Raw genomic sequence first — 22,611 nt, 5'->3', positions numbered from 1 at the left:
ATTTCTTATTTAGCAACTTGAATTTGTCATTAGGCAATTTTCAAACAGGTCTCATAGCTCTTTTATCCTTATTTTTTTTTTTTTTTTTTTTAATCTGAAATGGTCCCTTGTTGCTTGATTTGCAGATCTGTATCAGCATGCAAGGATTTTGCTGGCTTCAGCCAAGTACAGAACAGTTCAATCCCCTGGAGCACTGAACGTAAGAGTCAATTTAGAAGCAAGGTAAAAGTATAGCACTCTCTTCCCTGTCACACAAAACATCATTTTACTCACACAGGCATCTTAATAACAAAATTCAATTCTGGATATTTTTCTCAGCATGGTTCAGGACTGTCCAGAAATTACATCAGAAAGCTCACTGAAGACTTAGCTTTTTAGAAATTTTATTAAAATATCTGCTTTCCAATAAGGCAAAAGTCTCTACATTGGTGGGAGTTTAAAGTTAGCACAAATCCTTTGAGTTCTGTCTCCTTTAGAAAATGCAACTTTTAAAGCTTTTGGTTTTGTGTTACTAACAATCCCACTGTTAGTTTTGCCAAAGAATCATAAAACTCATGGGATGGCTTTGCTTGAAATAGTTCTTGAAGTTCATCTAAAATCGAGCTCTTCCAGGGATGGGGCATCCACTTCTCTAGAAGTTCCAGTGCCTCACCACTCTGACAGTAAAGAATTTCCTTCTAGTATCTAACCTAACAGCTTTCAGTTTGAAGCAATTTCCCCTTCTCCCATACTCCATGCCTTTGTAAAAAGTCCCTCTCCAGCTTTACTGTGAGCCCCCTTTAAGTACTAGGATGTGCTTTAAGGTTTCCCCAGAGCCTTCTCTTCTCCAGGCTAAACAGCCCCCACTCTCTGGGCCTGTCTTCATAGCAGAGGTGCTCCAGCTCTGGTCATCTTCACAGCCTCCTCTGCATCAGGTCTGAATCCTTCTTATGATGTGAGGCCCCAGAGCTGATGCAGTGCTCCAGGTGGGACCTCAGCAGAGCAGAGGGGCAGAATCACTTCCCTCTAACTGCTGCCCACGGTGCTTTGGATGCAACTCAAAACATGTGTGGCCTTCTGGGCTGCAAAAGCACATTTTCAAGTCATGTCCAGCTCCTCCTTGACCAACATCCCCAAGTTCTTCTCCTCAGGGCTGCTCTCAAATCACTCTTCATCCAGCCTGCACTTGCCCCTGTTGAACTTTATGGGGTTTGCATGTGCCCACCTTTCAAGCCTGTCCAGTTCCCTCCAGGTGGCATCCCTTCTCTCCAGAGTGTCAAGCCACACCACATGGCTTGGTGTCATCAGCAAACTTAATGAGGATGCCCTCAATTCCACTGATATTTTAATATCTTATCATCTTGCTTGAGGAAAAATCCACAGGTTTCCTCTCATTTAGACAGTGACTTATCGCCACTTCTCACTTGCTAGAATTTGCTAACATATAGCTTTGGTTTATGACTTTTTAAATTTATATTCGTATTGATTAAAAGTAAAAATCTCTATACATCTGTTTCAAAAGGTCTTTTGTGTTACACATCAAGCAGATGGACAAACACACCTGAGGTGAAGGAGCCCTAATGTGCACATATCTTAACATTAGGTCTTCCTGTTCCAGCTCTTCCTTCCCCTAAAAGAACAAAACCAGGCAAGGCTCTGGCCCCAAGTGCCAGAGAAAGAAGACCCAGCAGGGAGCACCAGCACTGTGATGGTGGTGCAGGACACCTGGCCTTGATGCAGATGGACAAGGCATCCAAGCCTCCTCTCAGCTCCTATGAAATTTTGAGTGATGAGATTTCACCATTTTGCAGTTTCATCTTTTACTTGTCTTTTGCTGAATTCACAGTTGCCTTCCACTTTTTTTCCACCTCATTCCACTGAGAAACTCCACTAAAATTGCCTCAATTGAGTTTCCCTGTTATGCTGTAAAATTTTCTTTTTTGGTCTTTTGCACAACATGATTTTTACCTTAGGCACCAAACAAATTCACCATTTTAATAACAGAAAATGCTATAGCATTTTTCATTGTCCTTTGCTCAATTTGTTTTGTTGAAATCAACATGAAAAACAATTTCAAACTTCTCAGTAAATGCTTCATTTACAAATGCTCCATTCCAAGTGCCTACAGGGTTACAATCTGGTCTATGACAATTTTATTCATTTTTTAATCAAAAGCATTAAATCAAATTTAAAATAAATACTACTCAGTACTTCTGTAGTGCCCTCCAGCACAGTATGGCAAAAGCAGTTCACGGACAATAATGACTTCAGCTTCACTGCACCCACAGGAAGAAGATCAGAGGTTATTCTCCAAATTATTTATTCAAGGAAACTGAGGCAAAAAAATATTTTTTTTCCCATTTTTGAGGTTCATCTCCAGCTTTAAATGCTTTCAGTTTTGGATGATGTCTCTGAGATAGCCAGAGCCTTGGTTTAAGAAAAATGTAAATGTATTTACATGTACTCCTGAACTTCACCAAGAAGGCAGCACCAGGGCCCCATCACCTCTTGGAGGACGGGCTGGACAAGGCTGGGAACGGCTCCCTTAGAGCACTTTGGTCCTGGGCCTGCACCAGCACACCTGCATTGCTCACTGCCATGCAGAACCCATCACAACATGTGATAAAACACAAAACTTCATCATCACCACCTCATTAAGCTATCCAGGGACCACCAAAGACAACCTCTTTGTGTAAAATGTACCAAGGAACAAAGTGTAGGACGTCACACAACTGCTACAACCACAGCTCCAGAGGCTCTTCACAAACTACCTGTAATGAAGAAAGGGCATTTCAAGAAATAACTCATTTATTACCATTTGTAGCAGCAGAAGAGATCCCAGCTCCTCAATAAAATTAGTTCTTTTTACACTTCTTCTCAGAGATCTTATTTCTATTTGCAATTCTTTCCCCTCCTTTTCCACACCAAGTCAGAGCAGTTAGGAACTGAAGTCAGTCTGTGTGATGGTGGTACAGTATTTCCAAGCAATTGTATTTCCTTCCTGCAGCCCATAATAACACCTCAGCCTGGCATTTCATTATCCTGCAAGGCCAGCACAAACCACAGATGTGGGCTGTTGAAAGCAGCAGTCTCCTCTTCTCCCCTCCCCAGATGGTCATGTCTGGCACAGGATTCTCTGTCCACCTTCTCCTTTCAGTTTATTCAAGCATTTGCATCATTATACAAAAGATCTAAATTAAAATTAATGTTTAATAAAAACAATTTTAATTGGTTACATTTCCCAGGCTGGTCCAGTTCAGTCTAATTAACAGCCTCATAAAAGCTTAGGGAGGCACAAGGGAGGAAGCAAAGCATGGCCAAGACTGCTTCTTTCAGCAGCAGAGATGACTGAAAATGTCTCTACTGCTGTGGCCTCAGACTGTTTGAAAGGATACTGCTCATCTGCAGTCCTAAAACCAGCTCAAGGCACTCATTTCAGCATTCAGTAACTTGCACTACATGCCTCTCTCTTTTAATATCATCCTTCTTTTATTACCTCCTTCAAAACACTACCTATTTTCAACTAATCTAAATAATTGTGTCTTGTTCACTGAACTCGCTACATCAGCAACTCCCCCTCTTTCAAAATGAGCAGGCTTTCCAGGAATAAATCCCTCTTGCCCTTGCACTCTGCTGACCTATTTTCCATCATTTGTTTTTTCCCTGCAAGTTTCTAATCTGCAGCAGAACTTTATTTGTCACCATATAAGCAGTTACTAAACAACCATATGAATTACTAAAATTCTACCATCTTCCTTAGAGGAGACCAAATTAAGACAGAGGCACAACTATGCTTTTAAATTCTATTTCTTGAAGGTATTAAAAATTAAGATGTATGAATAGAAAGGGAAAAAAACACATGTTGTGGTTGAACTCTTTTCCATCCATGCCACCCCAAAAAAGGTGAAAATAAAGAAGTCATAGATACATTAGAGAAGCATGAGTGCTTCTTATCAGCCATAGCACTTCATGCATAGATGTCTACATGAATACTTTTTAAACAAACAGTAGCATTTGGGGGAGCAAAATTCAGTAAGGAGCCAGAAAGACATTTGTTGAGTAGGCTTAAAAAAGCATAGACAGTGCTAAATCCCGAAAGTATAAACACTGTTAAAACCCCACATTTTAACCTTCTGATTTTGACACAATGGTTTTTTTTGTCACTTAGTTACAAACTAACTAAAGCCAGGTTGAAGGTTTCAAAATGTACAGGAAAAAAAATTTCCAAAAAAATCTCATTTGAATCCCAGATGAGCTAATCAATGAGCTAGTCCAGTCTAACACCTCCTGAAAAAAAATGTTTATTTTAACTCTTCACAGCTATTTTCTGAACCTGGAAAACAAAATACTTTTAGGAAACCAGATGGAAGCAAGTCCTATTACCTTCCCATTCTGAAACTTTTTTCTTCAAACTATGAAAGGAAAGCTTGAAGAACCCTGAAGAACAAGCAAATGCTGGGATTTCAGTACAAAGTCTCTTTAGAAATCAAGCTGCACTGAGAGCTTCTTTCTCTGCATCCCTGGGCAAGATCTTTGGCCATTTCCACCTTCCAGTGTCACAGAACACATCAAGCTTCAAACAATCCAGCTGGGCTAGTCCAGCACCTTGCCATGGCCAGCTCTGGCTCTTGCAGAGGGCAGTGCAAGGACAATACTGATCTACCAGGACTGACTAGATGGGAAATAGAAAATTATCTGCTTTACCATTACAGGACTAGAAGAGTGAATCAGAAAATGGACCTTTGAGACAAGGAAAAGGCCATGTAGTCTTATAAAACTGATTTACTATAAAGGCAAAACCAATTTAGAAAAAAAATCAGAAAATTCTGTGACAAAGGCTCAAAGGCTCCTCACTGAAATTAATAAAGCTCATGGTGTTCTCATAAGATTATATTATTTGAAGAAAAACTGGAGAAACAAAATAGATTAGTTCTAAACCTATGAATTTTCATTTACTATAATCAGCAGGTTACTGACTCTTCTTTTTTGTGTTCTATCCTCATCTATTTACAGGCTCAGAATGATTCCCTAGTATTAATATTTAGAATCTTTTTGCAGTTTGATTAAAACAAAAGCAAACAACAAAACTTAAATATCTTGCACACATGTATTCCAAAAAATGGAAGAGTAAGATAAAAACAAAGTGATGAAATTTGCCAGTAAAATTTAACTTAGGTTTAAAACAATCTTTTAAAACATGGATCAATGAGTTTTGTGAGGCTTCACTATATTACACTGGTGGACTGAGAATCCTGGTGACTGAGGAAATTGAAACACAAATAAATGCAAGATAAAGAATTCTGAGAAATGCAATCTAGCCTAAGCTTCAAAGGGAAGAATCTTGAAAAAAGTAGCACCTCTCAAAAACAAAAACCAATAAACCACCAAAAAACCAGCAAAAATTACCATACATTAAATAAATAGTCTGTGATAATACTGAGGTATATTTAATATATCTGGTTTTAACTGCAGCATGAAATAATTCTGCATCAAATTTAGCTCTAAAAGTATTTTCAAATAGCAATTCCCTTTAGTCTTTTGCCCTCTTGGGGTAGTATGTATGAATATTAATGTAATAAGTAACTTTATAATACTAATAAAAATAAATGCAAAAATAATAACATCAAATATCATAAAAATTCATAAAGAAAATAAGTCAACAAATTACATTAATTAGCATTAATTAGAAATTATTCTTACAGATTACTGAAACATTACAACACACTGAGAAACAGACAACACACAACATAAGTGCAAAATATACATACAATGCAATACTACAATAATGTTTAAAAGTACTATATTACTAATTTTTGTTTGTGAAATACATATATATCTTTTAATCTAACTAACTGCTACACTCTACCTCACTGACACATGACTCTTAAATGCCTGAAAAGAGAATGACACTTGAATTCACTAGGTATGTGCTCTTTGGTGAAGGAAAATCCATTGTTCAGATGGTGGAAAATATGTAGAAAGGTGGTTTTAAACTGCAAACAAGTACAAGTAATGCCTTCAGATGTTATGAAAACAAAGATCCAAACTGCATCATGCACTTATGACTGGCTATCCAAGATCAAGGCAACTCATCTTCATATGAAAACACAGATCCATCCACTCCACTCATAGCACACATGAAACACATCAGGCACCAAAGCTGCACACATAAACCACCATCACACAATAAATATAGCTGAGCAAACAGATTAATCACAAAATGAATAGCAGTCTGTGAAAAATCATAATACTACTGAAAAATGGATTTACAAATCTATAAAAAAGATATATTGTTATACTAATCTAAAGAAGAAATAGAACTATATTGAGCTGCTATAAGATATAAAAACAGAAAGAAGGAAATTAGATAGCTGGATAAAAAGAAAAAATCAGAAAGAACTATCCATGGGTAAAATCATGTAGCATGTAAAAGAAAAAGAAGGAAGTAATGAAACAAAAAAAAAGCAAAGAATACAACATGTCAACATCAAGATAAGAATACAAGACCCAAGGAATCAACACAATGCTCAATAAGCAAAATCAATACAAAACAATATACAAAATAGAGTAAAGAATAATCCTCAATACATAGCAACAGGATGACTCAGATGATAATCTCTATACAGGCATTAATGTGAGATAATATTAGATAATTATCATACAAGTAGTACAAGCTAAACATTCTCATGTTGTATGATCAATCTATGCATGGTTGCTGGAAAATGACTGAGAGACAAGGTTTACATCGAACCAGCCACTTCCCTTTAATAATACACACAAAGTCAGCTGGGAAACCATCCTACAAAGTTTACATCGAGCTTCACAAGCCTTTTAAAATTTATAAAGTAAAGTTGTCAGTCATTCAAATGTAGTTATCTTTAATTATCAAGTTAGTTAAAATGCTGTCAAGGTAAGCAGATGGATTAGCTCTCATATTACATATTGGAATACACTTAATACTACTTGAATTCTCTCAGCCCAAAGTAAACTGACACTATGGAAAGACCAATGCATGCATGGTTTTGCTCTCATGGTATTACAGCTCCATCTCATGAGACTATGAGACAACTTGCTTTCCATGTAAAGGCAAGAAAAAAAGACACCAGAGGTGACTGGCACTTTCTAACAGACCATAGTACTGAAAGCATCCTGCTTCTTATTCTTACTTTATACTCACAACTGAAAACACAAATTTTTAAGAGTCAAACCACAGGATAACAAATAATCAGCAGTCTCTTGATTACATATTATCAACTCTAAATCAACTCCAAGTTTTTACAGAGTAATAAAAACATGCACATATCTCTCAGTACACTGGGAAATTGATACCACTATTGCTCACTCAGCTTTTCTCTTTACTTACAGTAACAGAATATTTGTCAGGAAGACGGGAATTTAAACTTGATAAAAATAAAATAATAATAAAATCCTTAGAGCTGGGGAAAATTTTGGAATTCAAATTTGCAAACATGTAATTTAAGTAATTTCTGGTACCACTCAAATACAGTTTGAATCTCTACTAGTAAATGTGGAAAACACCACTAAGTTTTTTAATCACAACTGATAATTAAAAACAAGCACTAACAGTCCTCTTCCTCTAAAACAAAAGAAAAAGTTTACAGCGAGACACAACAAGAATTGAGTAGAAATGAAAGCTCAAATCCCTAGAGGGAAAACCACCATGCCCTTCCAGTTCTGGAACACAGTAAAAGGTGGTTGCAGTGTTTTTAGGAAAAGCTAGAGGCATATGCAGACAGAAGAGAAGTGATCCAATTCTGCTCCTTGTAAATTCACAGCAACACTTCCTTTCAAAAAAAAAGTTTCTCAGGTGAACAAAGTATTACTTTTTCTGGTCTTATGATAATCTACAGTATTTGTAATAATGCAAAGCAGCCCACACAAAGAGGGGGCACTACAGATTACAGGAGCCACGTATTCAAAAAGGAACACGTTTTTACCTGCTAGTGCCGGTATTTTAATGTAATCCTTACTCGGTGTTTTGTGCAGCACTACACAAAATATTCATTCGAAACCAAGAAGGGGGGAAAGATCAAAAGGGAAGCAAGTCCATATTCTGGTCTGAAAATCAACTAAGACCAAGCAAGTACACCAGGAGGTAAATACAAACTCTAAAATCCTCAATTACAAATATTTGAAAGAGGCTAAAAAGCAACTAGCGTGCTTTTAAAAAGCCACTAAATTTGACGTTAAGGAATGTATTATATTTTAAATGAGAGGCAAAATATGTAAGTCCAGAAAAAGATCAGAGCAGCAGTGGAGCTTTCAATACTCTCAAATGCATACAGAAGCAAAACATTTGATAAATGTCCTATACAACTACCCTTGTACATTAAATATTTATTTACACAATGTAATCTTTTGTTAAAAAATTATCAGGGATAATCAGAGAAAATGACTCAAGTACTATCAGAACATTCTTGAAATGCTAGAACATGCCTGACTTCGTGGGACATTTATTCAATTGATGAAGATACATCATTTTGATTGAAAACAGCCCATGACACACTGCTTGTATAGTTTGTTTCTATTTTAATGTATTTCATTAGTATTTTTCTTGGAATTTAAACAAAAACCTTCCCGCTCGTGTGAGCTTCAAGTCATTACTGCGAGAACTTCAGCCAATGTTTCATGAGAAAATTACTGAATTATGTCTGTTTATGATTATAACACAGATTTCTCAAGAAAATTGTTCCCTGCTGGGCATTTAAAACTAAATGAGTATGAAAGACTAGAATGTGTTGAATGTGATCAAGCTAGCTTTTCCCGCCAAAATGCTTCAATTTAATCCAAAAGTAATTTTTTGAAACTTAAACAAAGTCTAATAAGTCTATTTCACTTCCAAAAATGACATGCATTTACTAGGAGACTCAATATAAAGAGATCATTAAAAAAAATCAAAATGTCAAGGCCAAGAATTTTATTATGCAACTGCTGTAAATAATTTCTTTTTTTTTTTAATATAAGTTCATGGATGACTCAAAAAGAGCATGTGTGAGAAAGAGAAAGCAATCCCAGTGCAACTGAGAAATTAAACTGAAAAATTAAAGCAAGGAGCCAAAAAACAGACACACAGATGGTAAAAACTGGCAAAAATTAAACGTAAAAATCATGCTCTTAAGTACCAACAGATGCAGTGACTTTAAAATATTACTCCTTGAGGATACACAAAGACAATAAGCCCAGATTGTGATTCCTGGGCCAGTCTACTGCTGTGCTACAGTCCCAAAGTACACTGTACTGTATGGAGAAAAAATGATGTGTCAGGGACGGTGATATCTGCTCTGCCAGTCTACTAAAACAGAAGGGAAGCAAGTTAAACTATCCCACACTGTGAAATTAATGTCTTCGGGGGGGGGGAGAAAAAATTAACTTTGTCACTGAGATTAGAGAGGTGACTTGCAGAATCCATTTACAGATTTATAATACTATAGAACTGAGCATGAACTGGTTATTTGAGCATTTCTGAAACATTCCTTCTTGAAATGATATTCAAGCTTCTTGCTCCAGATGCAAGCAGGACTGGGCTTCCTAGATTCCAGTTGTTAAACACTGCCACACTAACAGCTTTGCTGACCCCCAATCTTATTAAGGGTCTCCTAGATTTTAATCACCACAATTACCTAAAAGCTATCCCAGTTTAGACTACCAGCATTAAAACAGGGAAACAAAATTAATCCAGGATTTGAAAATCAAGAAACTGATGGGTAAGAACTATATGTTTGAAATTCAGCCTTTCCTGAAAGATTTCCTCAGAAACTAAAATTGAATAATTATTATTATTATTATTATTTTAAAAACACACGATTTCTTCCAGATCACCAACTTTCCAAAAACACCAATTTTCCAGATTGTTAAATGAATTCAGTTGATGATGGTCTGTATGACTGAACAAACCCAGCATCTTATGCCATCACTGTCATTTCAGGCTAGCTGTAGAAAAAACCATAAAGACCACTGCTTTTTGCAAGGCTAAAAAACAGAGTCTAATTTTAATAAAAATTTATATTTATTTACTACCTCTTCCAGTATGCAGAAGTTTACACTGGCCACTTTGTTATCTAAAACAATTACTGATGCTATCAAGATAAGCACAAAATATAAGGAAAACTACTGAGAACTCAGCAACATGAATGCTTAAAAAAATTACATTAAAAAGCTTTGTCTAAAAGTTTTAGAAGCTATATACAGACACATGTTAACACAGAGATACTCATATATGTGTATGTATATGCATGTCAGCAGTGACAACACTTTAAAATAGTGTTCCTAAAAATGAGCAGTTAATGAATTGCTCTGTATTTCTAGTATGCAAACAAGTATGGACCCGTACTTCATTTAACTCCAGTGTTTATATTGATGAGCAATAACAAAACTGAACTATAAAAATGAACATGAAGGTTTGCTGTGTTCTAACTGGCAAACAAGGATAGCATCACAAATCACATGAACTTTATCTCTGTAGAGTCTCCTGGCTGAGATGACCCAGAGAGGTTCCACTTCTCAGCAGAACACCCAGCTAGAGCGAGCCCCAGCAGCTGCATTTGCTCTGCTGAAACGGCCCCAGGGTGGTTTCGAAGCAACTCCCACCACCCAGAACAGTCCCAGCTGCACTCAGCAGAGGCAAGAACTGCTCTGGTTTCACCCAAGCTTTCTGAGGTTTGGCTTTGGAGTAAGACGAGTCAAAGCGTGCCTGACACCAACATGCTCAAAGCCCCAGGGGCCACCATGGGAGGGCACAGCTCTCCAACTGCGCCTCCTTTTATTTGACATGCACAAAGTGCCTCAAACATGAGAAACCATAAAACTAAACAGTCATTAAGGCACTGTGCTGCAATGGTGTAGGTAGATATGTGGGTTCACAGTGACTATAATATATCAACTTTTTTTTTCCCCTACGTATTTCCCAGCCTACATCCCAGTATTTTCTGCTGTCCTCTGACATACCAGTATGGAGCTGAAGTGCCTCCTACCCAATCTTCAGTTTTTAAGACTGACATTTAATAATTTAGAGAAAAAAAAAAACCTGTCAGAGTCCTTGAGCTACAATTAATTTCCATAATGCCACAATACCCACTATCCTACTGAAATATAATATTATGTCTCTTGCATGGAGAACAGTTTTAAAGACCTTTAAGTCACCAGAAAAGTTCGTCAGTTCTGATGAGAGGATGAGTTAAAAGAGTCTTCATGAAGAGAAAGCTATTTATAGTGGTAAAGTGTAACTACAAGGAAGAACTACTGATGGGCTTGCTTTATGAAGTCTGTACTTTGTTGTAATAATTATTGCCTAGAAAACCAAGATAAATAAAAATGTCATGATGGAATAGTCAATGTAACTTGCAATAATTTTAAACAGAGATGCTCACAGATATGGCCACTTTCTTTTGGGACATTTAATTTAGTCTGTGCTTTGGATAAATGAGTGGAAATTATAAGCAATTATGAGTTCCCACACATTGGGAAAGTAAAGATTTTTGAAGACAAATGAGGGTACCGCAAAAGGAAGAGGAAATTAAGATTTGAAACAAAATGACTGAACACTGGCCTCCTGCCTAGTATTTTGAAGAAATAGTAAGAGAACCAGAGGCTTTGATCATACTGGGTACCTCACTCCACACAGTTTTTTGTATAGTCTGTAAAAATGCCTGCAGTACACAAACCAAAAGATAATTTTTTTCCCCACTCATTTTAGCAATAATTTTATATGTATACTGCCCTGATTTTTAAATTGCGAAAACAAGCAATATTTTCAAAGGCAAATTAAAAAAATAGCCAACTGATTTTTCTCAAACTCATAAATAGTCAACTCTTGGCTAGAAAAAGCAGCATAAAAAATTTCAATCCAAATGAAGTTGAAGGAACCACATGCAGATGGCATGAAATTAATATCTTAATATGGAATCTGGGCAACAATTGTTATTCTTAAAATATCACATTCAGGAGATCAAAATTACAAGTAGTATGTTCTTGAAAAGTAAAATCTTCACAACAGTTTATTACAGAAACTCTTTTGTTCATCCAATTGATTGCTTCTTCATGGAAACATTAGTGCTGGTTTTGCTTTAATTCTGTGTATTCTGAGTATGGAATCTCCCTCATCCAGAGTAACTGCATCGGTTTCACATTGATGTTCTTTCTTTGGCACAGGGATTCAGCAAAAAACCTCACCAGTACCACAGGGCAGCTGGCATTTAATGCTTGGGGCTTTTGAAAAGATTTTTAATTATTTATTAAATCAGATCAAATAAAAGTATTTACAAAAAATAGGGGTATTTTTGTTTTTTCTGTGACATATATAGAAGTAAATAACTTCTTCCTATAGCCCCATTTCCTTATCAACCTAGTTCCTTTTGTCCCCGCTCAACCCTTCCCTGGCCCTGGATAGGAAGCTGACCATTCCATATGCAACTCCAAGTAGTTTCAAGATCAATTTAGAATGGACTTATTTTCAAATGAACCATTGAATGAACTGGTGGGGCTGGCCTATTATCTCCTTTTCTCACCCAGTTATACTGAGGAAATAAATTAAGATCTTACGGTATCTCACATCAACCAGGTCATATTACGTAATTGCATTCACTCAGTTGCTGCACTCTCTAAATCACGCTGTGTCGCTTCATGAGAATCATGACATTTCTCAAAGTATCCTATAAATTACAGTAACCACTTAATACAGCCAGAGAGTACTACATTCAATAATGAAATGCTCATACTTAAGCAATAAAATCAAGATTAAATTTAAAACCCAAAATAAAACAAAAACCCAGACAAATTACTTCCACATAACTCAATTATTAACTCTAAGTTACACAGTATCATTCCCATTTACAGCAAAGTGCAACCATGTCATTAAAATGACCTGTCCACACAGGATTTTAAGGAGTAAGCACCTTTCCTATTTCCATTAATGGAAGATAAAATAACTATCATTTCCACAACAGAAAGGATAAACTTGGCCCTTTTCTGAAAGCACCTTCCTCACAATTAGTGAAAAAAAAATCACAGAAAGAAAAAATATGAAAATCATCCTGTTATTACTCATAAATTTGGTAAATGTGTGTTTCCCATTCATATAAAATCCTTCTTTTTCCCTTGCCCAAAATAACCACTTTGTCTTTATTTCTGTTCTGCTTGGAGTTAACTGACTGGCCGGTCTCAGCAGTGATTTACCTGAACCTCCTCAAAAAACTCTAAGGAGAAGCCAAGAGCTCTCACATCCACGTTTCCAGTCCAGAAAAGTCTATTTTAGGGCAGGAAGTACTTTTATTTTAGTGTAGGAAGGACTAAAACTTCCATTACAAATTAATAATATAAATATTACTTTAAAATAAGTAACATAAGCCATTTAGAAGAAAAATTGTATCGGCAAGAAAATCAGAGCATTAAAAAAAAATGGCACTTATTTTTCTATTTAAGGTCAAGAAAATTCTACAGCATGAATAAGGTTAACTAAAAATTAGGCTAATGTGAAGTTTAAGCTAAGACCAGTCTGGGTTATAATGCAGACTTATAAAAGGTTGCTTTGACACAAACCCAAGCAAATTGTGGACCTTGGGTTTTTTTATAAATTGAAAGGAACAAGCAAATAATTCATTGACGGTGACAGAGCACTGGAAAAGGCTGCCCAGAGGGTTTGTGAAGTTTCCTTCCTCAGAGATATTCAAAACCTGCCTGGATATGATTGCTGTGGGTGAACCTGCTTTAGCAGGTGCTTGGACTACATGGTCTACAGAGGTCCCTTCCAAGCCCAATCATTCTGTGGTTCCGGGAAAAAAACCCAAAACTACAGCATCTGGGATAGCCTTCTGATTTTGAATGGTGTCTTTCTGATAGAACATAGGAAAAAAACAGCATCAATACTGTACAAAATAAAACAGGAAACAGATTTGGGGAATGGAGTGTAGAGATGGCACCTCTTTCCTTCCAAGGAATTGGCTCCTCCCCCATAGCAACTTGTATTACAAACTATTAATAAGCACATACATAGGAAGAAGAGAAAGGTAGAGCAGAGAAAATAAGAATACAAAAGGAAAGGGGGAAAAAAGGTAAAATACCAACACCATGTACTGCCAGTACCACCTTCTGAAACAAAAATGCATGATTTCTTTTTAAGCCTTGAAGACGCAAGCAATCACATATTTACACTTTGGTTAAAAGGCTGGAATGCAGAACGAGCATAATGTGAATTTTAAATTAAGAATACTTTACCAGGAAGGGCAAGGGAGAATCCTCTATAGACACAATTAACAGAATTGCTTTAATACACTTAAAAGTTTTAACCTTTGTGGTCTTTGAAGTGAACAGTGGAACTGCATCTATTTCAGGTTTCCACCAAAGGGCTGTACTGCCCTGAAAAGTTTTACAGTGCCGTAAACTAATGAAATAAATTATCTTAATTTGGTTAGATCTATTTTCATTAACTGTATTACCCACTGAGGGAATGAGGACAAATTTTAATTTTACTAATGTATTTCAGTTGTGCACTACTGTGGCACTCTGTAATTGAGGCTCCTGCTCAGTGCTGCTCACTCGGGGCCACGTCTCCCCTCTTTGCCAGGCAGGGAGGGCTGTGCAGGGGGGAAGTTGTGACCATCACCATCCCAAGCTGGCCTGAACAGGACAACTCCTGCCACATTCCCATCAGGACTGCTGCAGACACAGCACAGTAGCACCAACAAGCACATTATGAAAACAGAAAACATTTTTGTTATAAACAAGTCATGGGGATATATTATATACACCCAGAGTAGAAAGTAAACATATGAGCAGACAGACCTTTTTCACAGCATGAAGAAAGAAAACCAAGAAGAAAAAAAACACTGGACACATTCTTTGACAAAAATCTTTTCCAGGGCCATTAATGGATTTTCAGATGTCATTATCTGACCTGCTGCCATGGACAGACAGAAGTCTAAAAAGAATGAGATGATATTGTTCCACAAAATATTTAGGTAGCAGTCAAAAAACTAACAGTAATAATTAATAGAAAGCTTCCTACAGGATCTCTCTGCAATTTTAGAGAGTATTATTTATACTGCTGATATGGTATGTTCATTACCATAAATTACCCTAACAACAGGATTATTTAAACAGCTTGGTCCAAAAGGGCAGAAAAATAGCAGTCTGTGGTTACTAGCAAGTCAGAAAACACTTTTCATGTGTGACAACACTTTCCAAAAAGTTTCTGCAAAACAGACAGTAGCAGAGACAGAGTTGTGCTATCTCACTCCTTTCAATGTTTGTCAGGCTGCACCTGCAGAACTGTGTCGAGTTCTGGCTGCCACAGTCCATGAAAGACAAGGATGCACTGGAAAAGGTTCAGAGGAGGCCCATGAAGATGATTAAAGGGTTGGAAAGCATGCACTGTGAAGAAGGACTGAGGAAGTTAAGTCTTTTTTCCCTGGAGAAGGCCCAGGGGGACCTCACCACGTTATTTGAGTACTTAAATGGTGGCTACAGAGAGGACAGAGGCTTTCTGTTCACAAAGAGAACACACAAAGAGAAGACAAGGGGCTACAGATACGAGTTGCTTCAGGCAAGATTTCATCTTAATACCAGAAAGATTTGGTGGTGGTGTTTTTTTTTGGTTTGGTTTAATTCAAGATTGTCGGGGATTTTGTTATAGTCAGAACAATCCATTACTGGATGAATCTCCCTAAGAACACAATACATTCCCCATCACTGGACAGGGTACCAGACACTCTCACCTAGGCTCTCCTTCCCATAAAAGGTAGGAGCAGGTCACCAGGTATCTTCCAATGTAGGCTGATGATTCTTTAAATTTCTGACCAGTCCATCATCTGCCTATACTTAAACATCTTAGAGTGAGACTGTTTGAGTGTGAGGATATACACACCTAAACATGATGCATGTCTTTTTTCTATGATAATTAAAAACTATGAGTATTTTTGTTAAATTGCCATTTCTGCCTTTGGTTTGGCTTTTTTTTTTAATTTTTTAAATGTGGACACATATGGAGTTACATTCTGCCACTGAATTCATATCTACACAGCAGCATATAACTGAAAGCAGACTGTAGCCCCCAACTGCCTCACCTATTTAATACACAGTATGAAATGACATATTATTTTTGAAGGGAGAACAAGATAGATGCCAGCATGAAACAGTGTTTATGAAAGCATCACCACTACAGCTGTCCCCAAGCAATAAAGCTGTTTATTCCAACCTCCTACCTCATATAAACTGAAATCCTCAGCACTGAAAAACAACTTCAAATCTGTTCATGACTCCAAGACAAATAAGAAAAGACTTTTCTCTCCAAAGTATACAATTATGGTCATGTCCAGAAATGGCCATTTTCTATGAAACTGCACGGACTTATAAATTCCACATTAATATTTTCTTGACACTAATGCATACTGCATTGGTTGTATCTTGAAATTTGATTCTATCTCTGTACATACTGATGCATTCAGCATAAAAATAAGTCTTTTCTTTAAGGCTTCCCTGTTTCTGTGGTTATACACAAACATTCAGAGAATATTTAATAAATATCTGTATTAACATATTCACATCTAAGGTTTATACAGGAAACCACAGATATTCTTTTAAGTTCAGGAGACATAAAAACTCTTCCATGGGTGTAGGAATACAAAAAAAATTAGAAAAAATATCAAGACAGGACTTAAAAATCAAATTTAATTGAAATGCATAGCATTTTCTCCTATCTAATAAAAGCAACAGAGGGAGAACACTGAAACTAATCTAGAGAATTATTACTAAATTGTGGTCCCATAAACATCAGTGATACCCCATTACCACAACAGTCTTATGGGAAGTCAAATGCTATTAGAAACTGCATACAAATTTTGACCATATTACATATACAAAATATTCCATAGGGGTGATCGGTCAAAGAAAAAAGGAGGGAAAAAAATAAGGAAAACGCTTATTATAAAACGCTCCTTTAGTAACAGCTCCAAGATGTCAGGGTGCTATTCTGGCAGCCAGACAGGGCATTTGGCTGCCTCAGACCACTGCCCTTACTGAGTTGTAGTGGTCCCTCTTCAGGCTGAGTGCAGGCTGAGAAGCCAGCACTTGATAGCTTACATTTCATCCAAACATTTGAGCTCCTATGCTGAAATAGTTCACATCTTGCCAATATAAAGAAATAAAGGGAGCACTCCATACCTATTACCTGTAGCAGCCGCAGTTAAGAGAAAATACTCTTTGGCCAAAACAAGATTTCCATCATCTTCACAGTACAAAATCCAGAAGAAACAACTGCTGCAGCTGTCAGGGTGTTGACAGCCCTAACAGAGTGAAGCCAGTGTGATCACAGGCCCAAGAACCCATCTCAAGTAGGAAAAAAAACTTTATTTGCAAGTGGATATGGGACTGAGGATACTTTGAACTCCTGCAGAGGCACCTTGAGGTCTTCCAACCAACTCTTTATTAACACATACTTTAAGTAAATCCTCCACCAGTGCACTGGTCACTTCAACCTGCCCCTGGTTACAACTATGCACAATTACTGAATATTAAATCATGTGCCAAGCCAGAAACAAACAAACACATGCCATTTGGTTACATTTGCTCCTCCCATGATCAGCCTCAGCGTTCTTGCCTAGTTTCACAAATGCTGGGCAGCCTCATGGTTACACACACATATATTCCCTGCATTTCACATGGGACCTCCACTGACAACCTCCCAAAAAGACAGCTCTCTGCACTATGCCTAGAGCTCTGAACACTTGCATTTCTCTATTTTTGTGAGAGATATCCTTTATAGGGAGTATGATAAGCTTTAAAAGTATCTTTGTGTTTTACAATGTATATGCTGCCATGGTTCCATGTTCATTAAGGTTGTTATCACAAGAGACTACTTATGAAGTGCATGGTCCTTGGAGAGAGAGGAAAGCAATAGAATCTATCCTGGCATTTTACAGAGTAATGGATAGCCAGTTAAAAATGATCCCTCTAACTGAAGCCTAACTATATCTTTTTCCAAATTTTAAAGCCCAACTCATTATAATGACAATAATTTTCACTGCAGTTTTCAATCTCTACATGTGAGAGTTTGAGATAAGATCCTCCACTCCTGAGCCTCCCCATCTTCAGGCCATGAAACAGAATTCACAGACCCTTCCACTGCAGTTACAGTCACAATAAAAGAAAAAACCTAGAGAAAAAAAAGCCAAAACACACCTGTCAGACAAGGAGAAGCACAAAAGAGGTACACTAGTGAAAACAAAAACATATACATTAGCCATAACACTATGAAACATTTAGAAATAAGCAAAATAAACGAGCAGCATTACTGCCTTCTTTCTTAAAGCATGACATAGAAACAGATTTTTCATTGTTACATGAAAATTTGACAAATCCACATTAAATTAGTGGTTTAAATTCACCAACCTATCTCTGAAGCTTTGATTTTATTTTTTTTTTAACTGACAGTGCTGAAACGCATTAATTTATAGTATCCAAATGTTTGAAGAGAGCATATTCAATCATATTAAAAGCAGGCCTTATTTTGCTGAAAATACAAGCTGAAGGCAGGTACTCTACAGCTGGAGATACAAGACCCATATGCTACTGCCACGTCTGATCCTGCTGCAACAGGAACCAGAGAAACTGAACCAGATTACTATGGACAGATGTCATGAACAAAAATAACTGAGGGAAGTGTTCCACACAGCACATTTCTGCTCAAGAAGAGAGCAGTAGTAACCAGCTTCTCTTGCCATTTAGAACCAGCTTCTCTTGCATTTGAGTTGCTCTAGTCTGGCTTTTGCTGGATACCAGAAAGCTACAGGGCACTTAGGGATCAGACACGTTCTTCAGTAATAACTATGAAATTGTACTCCATCTCCTACTTTGTTTTCATGCACCAATAAATACAGATATACACCAAATACATGAATGTATAAAATATATATACTTGTATGTATATAGCACTACATATAGTTTTAACTGCACTAAACTTGTATTTGCAAATCTGATCAACTGCTTCATACTTAAGTGAGGCTGTTTTATGATTTCCTCTCCTGCTGTCCCCGCACCCATTCCCAACCAGCTGAGCATGGAATGTTTCAATTCATGGTGTCTTGTTTGTTATCAGTTCCAATATTTGACTAGTAAAACAAAAATGACCATGTGAGAGAAAGTTTCTGTGTACCTAAACTTAAGGAACTGATGAAAACTTTAACTCTTTCACACATTCCCTTTCATGTCTCCCTGGTATGAAACAGCATGAGGCCAGATTTGATCAGGGCCCAAGCAAGTCTTGAGGTGAACTGAGGGAAGAAAGAGTTCTCAAATAAAAGTGACATTACCACATATATGAATAAATTTCAGAGAAAATAAGATTTTTCAACTATTCTTTAAAGTTTGGTTGCTGTGGGGAAAAGGAAGGTGTTGTGGAGGTCAAGGCAAAGAATAAAAACCAACTTTTTCTTTTTTAATGTATTTCAAAATCAAATTAAAGATTGCACTTTTTTTTTTCCCTAGTACTTGACAATCTGTAAAAAAGAATTAATTGAGTGAAAGAGGAAAAAATACAATGATAGAATCACAGAATGGTTTGGGCTGGAAGGTACCTTAAAGATTACCTCTTGCTCCAACCTCTCTGCCATGGACAGGGACACCTTTCACTAGACCAGGTTGCTCAGAGCCCCATCCAACCTGGCCTTGATGGGATGGGGCATCCACAACTTCTTAGAGCAACTAGTTTCAGTGCCTCACTGCCCTCCTAATGAAAAGTTTATTTCTTATATCTAATCTAAATCTATTCTCTGTCAGTTTAAAGCCATACCCCCCCTTTGTCCTATCACTACATGCCCTTGTAAAAGTCCCTTAAAAATCCTTACCTTTCTAAAAGCATTCTGAAACTGAATTTGCATTTTTGGCTCCATAGTGGTGAAATTAGTCTTTGGTACAGAGTTTCACATAATTTATCTCATGGGCTTGAGAAATACCAGAAGTTACTGAGAAACACATGGATCATTTGCCTTGTGGACAACCAGAGGGCTCTGGAACTGAGAACAATTTCTAGGCAGATATAGCTAACCAGCACATACAAGCATAACACCTTAAAGGACTTGTAAACCAGACAATCTTTTCCATTTATTTGATGTATCACTCTAATTTACTAGAGCCCAAGTAAAACTCCACAAATACAAGCAAAAGCATTACTGCCAGACATTTTAACAGGCTTCATACATTCCTCCATTTTTAGGCACAAAACCCCAGAAAAGTCTACAGAACTATTTCTCTAACACCTACTTGAACATATCTAATTCTATGCCCTTATTAATCCCTGCTACAGTGGTTTATAATGGTTTCCCAGAAACAATGTCTCTTGTTCCATCTTCAGAATGAGCTGTGATGCTACAGAATTACAGTTTGCTCCCTACTGCTGTTTATAGGAAATGAGGTGTTGTCCACACAAAAAAATAACTGTACTTCTTTGGCACATCACACTTTCAAAAAGTAATTCCAGTGAATATTCCTTTATGCTAGAAGGTGACAAAGATCATCCTGCAATTCTTTCTTGCCTCATATTCAAAAGAAAGAGATGAGGCCAGCTTTGAGAGAAGTAATTGAAGCCCAGACAGAAGAACCTTCATCCAACAAAAAGTCTCTGGAGTCTGCAAGATGAACTCAATGTTTTCCACTCAGCACTCTTCTCTGAAGAGCCATAAAGGCATGTTAGAGCAGGATATTAATACCCCTGGTATCTGGGGGTAATGGGCTCTGCCCTACAGGTTTCTTGGCACTGTTGCTGCCTTACCCTTGGTGCCAGACCTGCTGTCTGCTACTCTTTATGCATGTCCTGGCAGGGTGCACAGAGCACTCCAGCCTCTCCACAGCTCTGCCAAGCACACAACAACACAACTGGAAGTTGCTAAATTAATTGATTATGCCAGATTGCAACCTTGTTGCTTGAGCTTCCTCTTCTCAGAAGTGAAGGTTTAACCAGTGGGAAATAACATCCCACAGTGGATACCGAAGGTATTAAAATGCCAAAAGGTGTGGAAGAATATCTCTGTCTGCAGCTACTCCATCCCCTACCAGGCCCTTCCCTTCTTCCCTGTAGTGCATCCCACTCTCCCAACAGACTTTGTTCTCCTGTATGTGTCCTACTAAAAAGATTTCAGTCTAACCAATTATCCTGCTAGATGAAATTGCAAAAGGATCCTGATCTTCCAGGTACATGCAGAATCATTAATATATTCAAAGCATAAACCATCTTTCTTAATAAAAAACACCACTACAAACAAAAACAAAAAGCAGAGAACTTGCTCTAAAGAAACATCGCATTTACAATTTCAAACTGTGAACAGTTGACTCTGCTAACAAATATGCTTCCAGTCCACCATTACTGGCAAATTATTTACCTAATTGGTGAACAAATGGAACTAGTTAAGCTGTTCAGAGACTAAAATCAACACAAAGCTTAATATGAAACATCATATATTAAAATTTCATGTACCCAACATTTTACAAGATGATCACTATTAAGATTTCTAATCTAACTTCTTTTGCTGAGACAACAGTTTCATTAAGTGCCACAGTGCGAATCTAACGATGCATGGAAATCTGCCTCAACAACATCAAACAAGCAGAACTGACACAGGAGGTGCCTTCAAATCTGGGCACTGACTTTGCCTTTCAACAAAGGCTGACACAGAGACAGCAACTCACTTCATCCAACCTAACACTGTATCTTCTTGGAGGAAAACAGCAATGGAAGGAACGCTGGCATTAAATGTGCAGAGGAAAGAACAGAAAGACCAAAGACAGAATTTTTCTCATAGAACATATAATCAATTTACTGATAATTACAAGGCATAAAAATAGTTAATAACTCACATTTGGGAGGAGGTTGAGGGGGTTTTTAATACTCTGTGATATTATTTAAGTTCTGTTTAAACTAAGAAGGGGTTTGAATAAAGAATGTTTGGAGTATGCCATGATTTGGCAATGCTGAACTTCAAATATCAGTAAGGGATTTATGGGTGCAGATCAGTCCCAGGATACCAGGGATTGGATTATAAACCTTCCCCTCAATTCACACAGTACAGTGTAACAAACCCTGAGCTGTTTCAAACAGCAAATTTCATTTTGAAGCTCTTCTGTATAAAGCAAATTCTGAGTTTATGTCCTATTGCTGTAAAATAGAAATATTGTACATTTTTGTTCAATGCAAAAATTCAGTATTTTCATGGCATATTTCATAAAGAAAAAAAATGAGGTAATAATGCTACATATGCACTACCCAACATGTGAGCTTGCTGCTGTATTCCCAATTTCCATATTAAAGATGCATTTATGCATTTTCTGTATACATCTGAAGACACTTTGAAAATTTCAGGCATATACAAAGACATGAAGTGACTGCCAGGTAATGTGAAGCTTATTAATAAATTTAATTATAAAGAAAGAAATTAATTAATTAAAAACAACCACAAACTGGAACAACTAAGTGTCTCAAAAAAGACTAAGATAAAAATCAATATAAATATACACTAAACAAATACAATACTGCCTTAAAATTTATAATTAATGTTTTATGGTGTTAAAAATAACAAGCATTTAAAAGTGCAGTGCCAAAACTGACCCACATTTGGCTACTATGTAGTATCA

The 22,611-nt window shown here is 37.0% G+C and overlaps 1 protein-coding gene across 11 annotated transcripts in view; it reads right to left on the bottom strand.

The window, feature by feature from the left end:
* Window positions 1-22,611, bottom strand: part of PARD3 (par-3 family cell polarity regulator) — a 452,341-nt gene that overhangs the window by 235,730 nt on the left and 194,000 nt on the right. The gene's annotated exons all lie outside the window — the stretch shown is intronic.

The sequence above is a fragment of the Molothrus ater genome, chromosome 1, assembly GCF_012460135.2.
Source record: "Molothrus ater isolate BHLD 08-10-18 breed brown headed cowbird chromosome 1, BPBGC_Mater_1.1, whole genome shotgun sequence".
Classification (NCBI taxonomy): Eukaryota; Metazoa; Chordata; class Aves; order Passeriformes; family Icteridae; genus Molothrus; species Molothrus ater.
This window is presented reverse-complemented; position numbering and strand designations above follow the sequence as displayed.